This window comes from Oryza sativa, chromosome 8, assembly GCF_034140825.1.
Source record: "Oryza sativa Japonica Group chromosome 8, ASM3414082v1".
Taxonomy (NCBI): domain Eukaryota; kingdom Viridiplantae; phylum Streptophyta; class Magnoliopsida; order Poales; family Poaceae; genus Oryza; species Oryza sativa.
This window is the reverse complement of record NC_089042.1, coordinates 4,423,940-4,435,184: the sequence shown is the minus strand read 5'-3', so window position 1 is coordinate 4,435,184 and position 11,245 is coordinate 4,423,940. Positions and strand designations below refer to the sequence as shown.

The 11,245-nt window shown below is 41.8% G+C and overlaps 1 long non-coding RNA gene across 1 annotated transcript; it reads left to right on the top strand.

Annotated features, from left to right (window-relative positions):
• Positions 1–2,955: 2,955 nt before the first annotated feature.
• LOC136351622 (uncharacterized) lies at positions 2,956–5,468 on the top strand. The gene is made up of 2 exons (XR_010734763.1): positions 2,956–3,332; positions 5,007–5,468. It is a non-coding gene; the product is annotated as an uncharacterized lncRNA (long non-coding RNA).
• Positions 5,469–11,245: the final 5,777 nt, after the last annotated feature.

Below are 11,245 nucleotides of genomic sequence, written 5' to 3'. Positions count from 1 at the left end.
TATTCTGGAATCTTGGATGGTAAGTATAATGTCTAGTGTTCTGTATGTGCCGAGATGCGAGATGTACCTAAATGAGTATTCTATCGGTAAACTCTGCATTTGTAGTGCTTGAACCAAATTTTTGAAAGTTTGCTAATCTTTACTGGAAATAGAAACTTCTCAACTCCGCAAGCTGTCATTCGTCAAGCAATTGTGCATGCCTGTCATATTCGAGAAAATTGACATATTTGCATGCTTTGAGATGCATTTTGAGTTCTTAAGTTTACAAATTTGCGTGAACGACTAGATGTGCCTGTGTGATTTGTTCCACTGATTAAAGCTAATGTATACATATTCTTGTATGACAGTACAGAGGTTAACTCTTGACACCTCCATTCCTCACCCTGAAACTTCGGCCAGAATTTCAGTCTTCTGAGAGAAAAAAAGATGATATGGTCTCATCCAGTATCTCACAATCTGATTAAGCTGCATGTACAGAATCACTAGTACAAAGTACAGAGCACAAGGTCTGACAGCCTTTTGTTCTTTTTTCAGGACATAACACATTTTGGGCGTGAAGGACAGATGAAACAGAAACAGATGCCCTTCTCAGCTCTGAGGAATATACTTGTTTCCAGGATGGCTATAAATTGGGTCGAGCTGCAGAGCAGTTCCTTCAGAGTTCAATGCAGGGTTATTAGTGTAGCATCTGAACATGTATGGTTTTGTAGTTCCTGAGCTGTACTGTTCTAGCTAGTTTTGAGGTGTTTGTCAGGCACTGAAAGTGAGAGTTGGATGAAAACAAACTGACTGATCATCAGACAACTCCAACAGATAACTGATCAGCTTGTTTTCCTCCAATATCTCACCTTCAGCAAATTGACTGGTAGCTACAGCCTATAGATAAAGAAAAGATTTTCGAAGAATACGAATGTGTCATTCAAAGTGAGGGTTAGAGGGAACTGAATCACACCCATCTGGAACAAAAGATGGATGGTTTAGTTTCTTCTAATATCTCACATTGAATGGTTACATGTACATACTGGTAAAAATTCAGTTAAAATTCAGAGAGATGAAGAGACATTCGGTCACCCAAAGTGAGGATTGGAGGGAATCAAACTAGAAACTGTGTTTATCTAGTTTGGTTTCCTCCAATATCTTAAATTGGCTGATGAATTTGTTTATCCTGAGTTGCAGACTATACATGCAGAACTGAAGAGTACAGCTGAAGGGCCAGGGCTGTGTGTTTCTACAGTGTGTGCTGGTGCCTTCCAGCAGGAGGGGTGGTTTGGGGGGGGGGGGGGAGGGGCTTGTTTACTACCTATAGCATGTTCTGGGTTTATCCCGCTGTTATAAGTTATTTGATTTTTCTTCACTTGTTTACTACCTATAGCATGTTCTGGGTTTGTCCCGCTGTCATAAGTTATTTGATTTTCCATTTCTTTCTAATTTTAGACTACACATATTTGATGTATAATCCAACAACATAAAACATCTTCTGTTATAAATTTTCTTTTCAAGTAGTTGTAAGAGAATCCCTTACAACTAGGTGGTAGTGCACTAGGTGAGGAATAGCGGTGAAGGCTGAACCATGATACCCGTGAATAAGAAACAAGCTAGATAATTTGTTTATTATTATTCTAGTAATTGTCCTACGTATGTAATCAATGGGTTTCAATCATTTGAAAAAAAGTTAAGCGTACGGCAGCATGATATTTCTGGGCTCCAATAAGGGTTAGTACTTATGCTAACAACAAAGCAATAGACATTGAGTCGTGGTCCACGTGAATAAAGAAATAAAAACAAGTTATTTATTATTATAGTAGTGGTCCCTATGTATTTAAGAGAAGGGTTTAACCAATGGAACGAGAACACAAACTTGAGTATATGATAATATGACATTTCTCGGCTCCAACAAAGCCTTCCACTATCCGTGCTCTGTCAACATTCTCTATATATCATGGCGAGACCAAGACCTCGTAGCTGGCTGGCTTGCTGGCTCTGTTTCCTTGCCGTGCGCCCATGCCAGCATCGCATTGCCGCCTTCTAGCCTTCTCCTGCTGGTGAGGTTCCTCTACTTCTAGGCTCGAGAGCACTACTCTTTTTTTAGGGGAAAACGGCAGGAGCTCTGCCTATTCATTAAGAGGAGGAAAAAGAGTTTGATACAGATTCTGGGCACCTCCAAGAGATGTCACAACAAAACATGAAAACATGAAATCTGTGAAATCTAGGCTCGAGAGCACTACTCTTCTAGTTCATAGCTTCGTAATGCAATCTGTGATTGCTACTAGAGTACTATCATAATGTTATATTGTCAATTTGTGATTAGTGAACATGTGAATATGCAATTTGTGATTATTGTTTAGTGATTACTGATTAGCTTGCCTCATTGATCATACCCATGGCTAATTAATTAGCTCATAACTTAGGCTGCTGATTTGTGATTTGTGAATGATTGAATGTGAATAAATAACTTATGTTATTGTAAGATTGGTATTGTTTTATATTTGGTAAAATATGAAGAGGAATGGGATTGGTATTGGCTTACCGTAATATTTCAACATTTTGTACTTGCTTGTGCACATTTTGGACTTGTTTGTTAAATTAGTCGATTATTGATGTTGATATTATTGCTACATTTGCATCGTCTTTTAACCAAATTTGTAATTATATATTGTGTTTGAGGTGTTTGCAAAATTTTCATGTGTGATGTGAACTTCAGAAGTAGGACTACCCAACGAAAAATTCCTGGCTGTGCCAATGCCTTTCTCACCCTCGAGCCCATGAATTCGCTGGCGAAATCGCCACCTAGCCACCACACCTTTGGTTCGGTGCCTTCCCTGGCCACCCCCTCTAAGCCGGGGGAACCTCATATTCATCCTCCTTATTAGGGCAATAGCAATGCGCCACGGATTTTTACATTTCCTCACATGCCACATACACTAAGAATTGTATTTGCTACGTGCTCCATAGTGCAGGTCACTTGTGGTGGGTCCTACTACTACCTCTCCTTCACATTTCATCCCCCTCTCTCTCCTCTCTCAGTGTATTTTCCTTAGCAGAGAGGAAGTGAGGCGGCAGTGCCGAGCGGAGCGGTGAAGGCGTGACCCAAGCGGCGATGGCGACGGTGCCGGTGGGGCTCCACCTCTCCTCCTCCTCTGACCGGCGGCCCAAGTGGGGGACTGCGCGGTAGGAGCTCGGCGGCGCACGAGTGGAGGAAGGCACGGCGGGATCTCGGAGGGCGTGACCGGGGGACAACAGGAGCTCGGCAGGGCGGATCTGGTGGTGCGGCCCTCTTCGCCGAGCTGTCGCTGTTGTGGTCCTCGGCTACGCGGAACGGTGACAACAACGAGGTTTGGTCATCAGATCCACTGCCTCCTCTTCCTCCGCCGCCGCCATCTCCCCTTCTCCTCCCTAGGCCGTTGCCACCACCATCTTCCTTCTCCTCCCCAGGCCACCGTCGCCGCCATCTTCCTTCTCCTCCCTAGGCCTCCGCCAGCACCTCGTCGAGCTCGACAGATCCGACCTTGGGTTTGCCAGATCTGGCGAGCGGCACCACTTTAGGGGCGACACACTTGCTCGGGGGCTACAGCCTCTCAATGCGCCGCTCCACCTGCGCGCCTCGCCCCGCGCCTACAAGTTTTGACGAAGAACGCGTGACTTAGTTTGGCATCTGCGGTCTTGAGTTGGGAATGCCACGCACACATCTTGAGTTGGGAACGCCACGCACGCCACCTGCTTCTCGCCTTTGAGCCCACGGATCATTGGCACAACTAGTGTCCTACGACTGGTTTGGTGCCTCCTCTTGCAATTCCTCTAATCGCGAGTAACCCCTTGTCTATCCTACTCATGCAAAGTCCCGACATGAAACCTTAATTAAGGGGGCTCATTAGAGACAACAAGAATTTGGCTCCTCACACAAGCTTCCCAATGCAACCTTGGTTCATGAGGTAGGCATACACATTTTAGAACCAGTGTTATTAAACTCTCAGAATCCAGGTATTCAAATCAATCCAAGTTTTATACAATTATCAGTAAGGTACTAAGTCCTGATGCCACAATACTAATCACACCGTGCATGTAACAGCGAGGGAGTTGTCTCTAGATACCATTTATGGGCTACACACCTACATAATGGATCACTTCTGCTTTCAAACTGATTGATGGAGGCAATTTAAACTGGTGTTAATTAAATGTTCAGAATATGGTATAACACCGTAATATGTGAATAATTATTCCTTTCATTCATCACCATTCTATACTAAATCTCCGACAATTTAGAAACTACTGAAAAGTACAGTGAAGTGGCCTTACAACTGGCATTTAGCAAGTGCTCTACCCTTCTAGTGCCGCGCATGTTAATCCAGCTTAAGGAAGGATATGTGGCCGCTTGTATGTGATTAAATAAAAGGATTGCAATGGGCTGTGTATATACAATTTTAATGATAACAACAAACACTGTATCTGCAAAAGAAATTAAATTAGCATTGGCATAAATGTAACTAGCATGTATTGGCAAAAAAAAATAAAATTAACTAACAATGTGATAGCATAAAATGTGTATGTAACACAAGGTGTTAATTTCTATTTTGCAAATAATGTTAATGACATTTTCACCTGATATTGTGCTTATCTCATTTTTCTTCCAATACAATGTTAATTCCATTTCTTGTACACATATAGTGTTAATCAATATGCATTATCCTCAAAACTAAAAGAACATAACACATTAGATTCTTTTATTTATTACATGCAAACGACCACATGTCCTTCCTTTGGCTGGATAAGCATATGTGGCATGCAACCCTGAGCTTTTTGTCCACCCAGGCCAATGAAATTTGTAGATTCGATTATAAATTGATGTTCAGCACTCCATATTTGTGAAGTGATCCCATGGATAGTGGTGACACCAACGGTTTCTCATCGTTGCTCAACTCTTGTTACTTCTAAGTGATTTTAGTGGTTCCTCATCGTAGCATGTTAGGGGTTTGTCTCACTACTAAGTGATTTTATTTTTATTTTCTTAGGTATATCGTTGATATAGAAGATGGGATGTAAAATATGTTTCTTTATAAAAAAACACACAAGAAGTTGCAATCCCTTTACAACTTGATGGCAGTAAGTGAGAAAGAACAGCAAGAGTTAAGCCATTGCTCCCATGAATAAAGAATAAGACGAGTTGCTATTTTTTTATGTTGTACATATGTGTTAAAGATGGTAATAGGTAAGAGCGGCATGTATTATTTTTGTGTCCCTTGTGAATACAAAAATAAGACGAGTTGTTTGTTATTATTTTAGTTATCACTACATGTTTAAGGTGGTAGTAGGAAAGAGCGGCATGGGTTGGACAGTTCCCGTGAATAAAGAAAGCATGATTGTTTATTGTTTTAGTAGTGGTCCCTGCATGTTAAAAGGAAGGGCCAAACCACTAATGAAAAAAGTAGACTTGAGCATATATGTGGTGATGATATTATTATTTTTGGCTCCAATTAGACCTTCTTCTACTTGTACTCTAACAGCATCCGTTCCCTATATAAAGGGGAAGGATGATACATTATGCGAATAGCCAACTTGCTCACCCAACTTCTCCTAGCTGCTCAAATACTCATATGCATGTTGCCTCTGTGACCGCTTCTCGTCTTCAAGCCCATGGATTCATCAAGACAACTACCATCTTGCCATCCTACAGTGCCTCCCCTTGCTTCTCCCTAAGCTAAGGGAATATCACAGCCTGACTTTTCGTTTTAGGACTTATAAATTGTTTTTATAATTTATATTAAATGTTCATTAATTTACAAGTAAAGTTAAATATGGGAAATAAAATTTCCTAAATATAAAGCATGGCTGGATTTAATTTGTATTAAATTCTTCATGATTAATTATACTCTCTGGAATTTTGTCGGATTTTTTTCAGAGCTCAATTACTAATTTTAATAATACAAAGAACATTTCAGTAATTATTTAAATAATGAACAAATCATTAAAGGATCTGGTTTTAATGTTGTTAAATACTTTGAGTGTCCAATTATTTTCAGGATTTTTCTTGAAATTATTTGAGCACTAGAAATATTTTTAACAATTCAGAGATCATTTCAGTGATTAATTTAACTAGAAAAGTAAATTAAATCCCCTTTTCCTTTTCCGGCTGAAACTGGAAAAGTCTATCTGTCATCCTCAGCCCATCCGTCCTCTTCGCCCTCTGCTCTATTTATGGCGACGGTGCCGACAGGGCTCCACCTCTCCTCCTCCTCCAACCAGCGGCCCAAGTGGGGGACTGCGTGGCAGGAGCTCGGCGGCGCGCGAGTGGAGAAAGGCGCAGCGGGATCTTGGGAGGCGCGAACAGGGGACAACAGGAGCTCGGCAGGGCAGATTTGGTGGTGTGGCCCTCTTCGCCGAGCTGCTGCTGTACGTTGTGGTCCTCGGCTACGCGCAATGGCGACAACAACGAGGTTTGGTCATCATATCCACCGCCGCCATCTTCCCTTCTCCTCCCTAGGCCGTTGCCACCACCATCTTCCTTCTCCTCCCTAGGCCGCCGCCGCCACCCCGTTGAGCTCGATAGATCCGACCTTGGGTTTGCCAGATCTAGCGAGCGGCACCACTTTAGGGACGACACACCTACTCGGGGTGATGGCCTCGCCAGCAACCGCCGCCGTCACGCATGGGATGTGAGGGCGTCGCATGGGGCCATAGCCTCTCAATGCGCCGCTCCACCTGCACCTCGCCCCATGCCTGCAAGTTTTGACGAAGAACGCGTGACTTAGTTTGGCTCCGCGGTCTTGAGTTGGGAGCACCACGCACGCATCTGGTGAGGAATCTCCTATGTGGATGGGGCAGAACACCACCTCAGTGCACTGTGAACGCCCTTAGAGGCTCATCAAAGAAGATGGTGTTGTGGCTTTTGCTCAAAAGCTTGCCAAGACACAACTCTGGCAGCCCACACATCTCCGTGTGACAGGTTGAGAAAGTAGACGAATTTCCAATAGTAATTCCCAATTCTTTATTGGTAAATGCCTAATATGCTACTAAATTTTTTACCATGTCTTTTATTAAGCCACTAATTACCTTACTGACTCAGGAGTCTAAACATCGCATATCTGACATTTTATTATATCAGTGATATTATATCTTGGGGAGATGAGCAATGCATCGTTGTCTCAACAGTGGTTCCAACCTTTTGAAAAAAGTAGTTGGAACTACCATCAAAACCAATGTTCATAAAGCATTGATACTTGGGGGGCCCACTACCAAAAACAGTTTCCCCACTTATCTCCCCCACCCACTTCACACACACACTCTCTCTCTCTCTCTCTCTCCATGAAAAGATCATTCTTCCCCGCCCCTATCCTTATCTCTCTCTCTCTCTCTCTCTCTCTCTCTCTCACAGAAACCCATCTCTGCGCCCCTCAGCCCGTCACTGTTGTGCCTCTGCCCACCTTGTCCTCCCCTCCTCTCTAAACCCCTCCTCGCTTCTCCCCAATCCAAATCAATGACCAAATCAAAGACAATGATACCTCGACGATGCTTCTCCTGTTGTTGCTTCCTCTGTCTCTCCCGCTCCTATCCTCTCATTCTTAGTCAACACCGTCAACCACATCCAGGCCATGGCTTGGGGTGATGAGCTCCACTGTTGCATAGATTGTTGGCGGCTAGGGTTGATGAGCTTTGCGGCGACGCGGGGCTGCTCAAAGCCTATGAATGAGCTCAGCTTCGAGGTAGATCCGTCCAAGTGCTTGACAGATCAGGTCATGGCCAAGTCCTCCTCGGCAGCGGCGGCAGCAACTCTTACAAGATCAGGCCATGGTCAAGTCTCCCTCGGTGCCTGCAACAACTGCTCGATGGATCTGGTCGACTGCAGCAACATTTCCTGGTCGATGGTGGCGGCATCCCTTGGTTAGTCTGTCCATCCTTACACATATCCCCTTGTCTCTCTCCATATTTCTTGTTTGGACCACCTCCTTTTCATCGGGGCTACTCGTGCCTTGTAGAAATAACTCTGGCACCCATGGAGCTAGCCACTCACAAACCTCAAGCATGGTAACCGAGCCTAGCTGAAGCTCGAAACCATGATGTGGGGTCACTACGTTGGGCATGCCCTTAGTAGTCTCATGTCTTTGGGAGAAAAGGAGGTCCAACCACTAGAACAATAAAAGTTTACATTCAAGTTCCTGCATAATGTGGCCTTTTTTTACACCGTTTGAGTGTCTACTTATGTTCATAACCTTCTCTTTATAAGGACAGGGAAACAACAACAATTTTCATCAGCAAGAAGTTGTATATATCTTCTCTACCCATATATGACCATCTTAATAAAGGCAAGGTTGTTCCTTATTGGTTGAATATGGATGGAGAAGAAGATTATACAACTTCTTGTTGATGGAAACTATTGCTTCTTCTCTCTTCTTATAATGAGATGGTTGTTAAGAGCATTAGGAGACCACCACTGATGTAAGAAAAGCCACATGTTGTATACATTAGAATCTAATCTTTGTGTTTCTTTCATGTTTGGATCTTTTCTCCCCAAGATATAATATCACAGATATAACAAAATAAAAATGTAAGAAATGTGATATTTATTTTGTTATCAACATAAGTGATATCTGTTCTCTCATTGAAATGAAGGTGCATAAATTTGTCATTGGCCTTCTTTTTCAATCCTTAACAAGTGCACCCCTTCTCTTAAAGGGGGAAATTAGACCTTTACCACTTAATTGTGTGTGAATTAAGTACTTTTCACTTGATGGAAGTTAATTTATTTAGTGTATTGCCCAATCTATCCAACTGTCATGCACATCAAAAGCAAAAACACATGCTTTGATCGGTAGCGCGTGGTGGGAGGCAAGTGTGGGCCCCATGCAAATGTGTCCCATGCAAATGTTGGAGGAGGGCAGAGTTATGCACTGGGTACATGGTGCCTCGCATGAGTCCCATGGTGTGAAGACGTCACGGATGACATTCATTTTCTAGCATTTTTCTAAGAAAAAATCTATAAGAAGTTGAACATCTTTGTAACAAGGTGGCAGTAGGTGAGAAAAGCCTATAGGGGTTGAGCCGTGGCACCCCGTGCATAATGAAATAATACATGTTTTTTTTTTTATTATGGATGTGGTCCCTACATGTTTAAGGTGGCACTCGGTGAGTTAGAGAGGAAGGGGTTGAGCCGTGGCACCAGTGAATAAGAAAATTAAGACGTGTCGTTTATTATTCTAGTGGTGGTCCCTATATGTTTAAGGTGGTAGTAGGCAAGAAAGAATGACATGGGTTTAGTTGTGGCCTCAGTGAATAAAGAAACAAGAGTTGTTTATTATAATGGCAGTGTTCACAACATGTTTAAGGGAAGAGTCTAACCACCGTGAGAAAAATAGACTTGAGCATATGGGTAGTGTGACATTTCTTTGGCTCCAACAAGGCATTCTATTACTCATGCTCTATCATTATCATCTGTATAACGAGGAAGGGCAACATATTGTACCACATTAACCTATTTTCTCCTAGCCGCTTTAGGTTCTCAGTATGCCCGCTGCCTTGGCCACCCGCTTCTCACCTTTGAGTCCATGGATCACCAGCACAACCACCGCCTTGCATAGTGTATTTTACTTCCCCTAGTGTCCCCTACTTTGATACACTCACAATGTTAACTACATTCTATTTTGCAAATAGTGTTAATAACATTTTTTGCCAGATATTGTGCTTATTACTTTTTTTTGCCCAATACAGTGTTAGTTACACCTATTTTGCACATATAGTGTTAACCATTTAGCATTATCATCAAAACTGAAAGAATATAGTACTTTGATTAACATGCAGAAAAATGCTTATTTCTTTTATTTAATTAAAAGGATTGCAGTGTGCATATAATTAACATGACTTATTATATGTTCGATTGAACATATGCATATTACATGTCTTGACATGCAAGCCTACATAATATCCCAAGCAGCGTCCAACTTAGTGAAATTAGTTATGACATGTTTTTTAGCTTTGGTTTGCACACACTAAACAAGTTTATACACCAAAATAAATGATTTACAAGTTCATGTACTAAATCGCACCCACCTCGCAAGTTCATGTACCAATAGTGCAATTTACTCATAAAGAAATAAGGTATGGTGAGTTGTTTATTGAGTAAATTGTACTGTTGGTACACGAACTTAAGAGATGAGTGCGATTTAGTACATGAACTGCAAATTGCTTATTTCAGTTCATAAACTTATCTAGTATGTGTGAACCAAAGCCAAAACAACATGTCGTAACTAATTTCACTAAGTTGGACACTAATTAGGATGTTATGTTGGCTTGCATGCCAAGATGATGTTGCCTAAATATGCATATGTTCAATCAACATTCAATAAGTCATGTTAATTATACATATTAGAAATGTACATGTCTTCAGGACAAAATGTCCAACCACTGGAGAACTAAATGGTTACATCTATGTGCATGATGTGGCATCTTTTTGGTTTTTCACACCGGTTGGTTGTATACTTGTATGCTTGCTTTAATAACCTTATCTTTACAAGGACAGGTAAGCAGCAACAATTTTCATCAACAAGAAGTTGTATATCTTTTCTCCCGGTCAACGACAATCTTGATAAAGACAAGGTTGCTTCTTGATGGTCGATGATGGGTAGAGATGAAGATGATACAACTTCTTGTTGATGGAAACTATTACTTCTTACCTCTTCTTATAATGAGAAAGTTGTTAAGAGAACTAGGAGACCATCATTGATATAAGAAAAGCCGCATCATGTGTACATTAGAATCTAACCCGGGGAAATCCCCTCTGCCTCTCCTCCTCCTCCACCCACCCTCCTTGCACCGTGACCCCAACCTCAAACCCTAACTAGTCAAGGCCACCACCAGATATTGCAGTCGAAGAGTCGTTAGAGTTGCTGGTGTTGGCATATTTGGGGGCGAGACCGCGAGAGGCTTGGCGCATGAATCTTCAAGTGAATTGGATGTATAAAATATCATAAAACTTCTCCTTCAAAATTTTTTTTTGTCAAATGTTAGTTCACAAATCCAAAATTTTAAGTAGAATATAAATCTCAATCCTTCACAAGCATTGCCCTTCTCATATTGTAGGAAGTTAAATATTACCTCCTAATAGTGTGTGATTTAAGAATTCTCCACTTGATAGAATTTAACTTTAACTTAATATATTGCCACTTTGCTTCTTAATTGATTATTTTCATCGTATTTTACCTTCCCCTGATCACCTGGCCAACTAGCAGTGATGAAGCATCATTCTCTCAGCCAAAGAAAA